This window comes from Nanorana parkeri, unplaced genomic scaffold (genome assembly GCF_000935625.1).
Source record: "Nanorana parkeri isolate BGI_ZX_2015 unplaced genomic scaffold, ASM93562v1 scaffold369, whole genome shotgun sequence".
NCBI classification, from domain to species: Eukaryota; Metazoa; Chordata; class Amphibia; order Anura; family Dicroglossidae; genus Nanorana; species Nanorana parkeri.
Window position 1 is genome coordinate 722,857 of NW_017306637.1, and position 1,496 is coordinate 724,352.

At 42.8% G+C, this 1,496-nt stretch overlaps 1 protein-coding gene across 1 annotated transcript in view; it reads right to left on the bottom strand.

Annotated features, from left to right (window-relative positions):
- The window catches only part of CSK (c-src tyrosine kinase), a 97,129-nt gene that overhangs the window by 2,390 nt on the left and 93,243 nt on the right, over nt 1-1,496 (bottom strand). The window lies entirely within an intron of this gene.

Below are 1,496 nucleotides of genomic sequence, written 5' to 3' on the forward strand. Positions count from 1 at the left end.
CCCCCCCCCCCCCCCCCCCCCCCCCCCCCCCCCCCCCCCCCCCCCCCCCCCCCCCCCCCCCCCCCCCCCCCCGTCCCTCCGCTGCTGTCACTGTCCCAGTCCTTCGCCGGCCCGTTCCTCCTCTGTATCTAGAGGCTGGGAGCAATAGCCAGCCTGCTATGGATATTTTAAAATGCAAAAGCCAATAGCAGGCTGGCTATTGCACCCATCCACTGTCTGCTGTCAATCAGCAGAGGAGGACCTGATGGAGAACTTTCTCCTTCAGTTCCCTCCTCTGCTGATTGACCGCAGGTGGGTGCAATAGCCACCCTGCTATTGCAATTTAAAATAGCCAATAACAGGCTGGCTATTGCTTCAAGCCACTGCCTGCTGTTTTGACATTCCACTGCCTCAGCAGCTGAATCCATTGAGGTGGAAAGGTGACTCGGGGTCTAAAAGATGGACTTTGATGGACTACAATCTCCTGTGATGGACTACAATCTCAGTACAAATTAGTCAAACATGAGATTGTAGTCTATCACAGGAGTGAGTTTGGAGCGGTGACTACTTTACAACATACACAGGGACCATGGGGAACAACAGTAGCCACCCTCCAGAAGGAAGGACAGTGTCAGCACCAATTCGGAGATGATTTGAGGATCTACAGCCGAGTGATACACAAATAAGATCCATTTTTGTAAATAGTTAGAGTACTTGAATGCATTTTTAAGATTTAACTCCTGAGTTTAGTCCCCCAATATGTTTTGATACTGTATGTGGTCTAAGTAGTTAAAGGCCATTTTGAATATCATCCCCACTTTCCGAAAACCTAAACTACTGTTATACGTTGTGCGAAAATGTTTACTGTATATGCAGCAGACTTGTTCCATTTAAACTGACACTAATATAATATTTCCGGTACAAAGCACTGTAAAGTTATTTGCATAGAAAGGGGTTCTTTCCCCCCAATTTTGTGCATTTTAAAAAACCACACAAAAAAAAACAACAAAACAAATTTTATATATTTATACACACACACACACACACACACACACACACACACACATACAGTTTGTATATATAGATATATAAAAATGGACATGAAAAAAAATCAGCAGAAAATAGCTAAGGGGAGATGGGAAGGAAGAATTTATTTAGGGCTGGTTAAGGGTTAATTAGAAATAGATTTTATTATTCATATTTATTAGATTTTTTTTTTAAATGTGTAAGGTTTCTTTAAACTTATGTCATATGCAGATCAATGGTCACACATTTTATCTACACTATATATGAATGAAATAGTAAATACAATAAAATAATACTGTTACATTATATTTATTCAATGACACTTGCCTATGACTATCTGCACAGGAGTGGCTGTATTACATAGCAGGAACGGCTGTCAAATGTACAGCAATTCCCAATTGATTGTGACAGCTGGTAATTGCCAGTAATAGTGCCAGGGGGAGCACGGGGGGGGGGGGGGGAAAACACCGGGAGGAAAGAGAAAGGTTTAA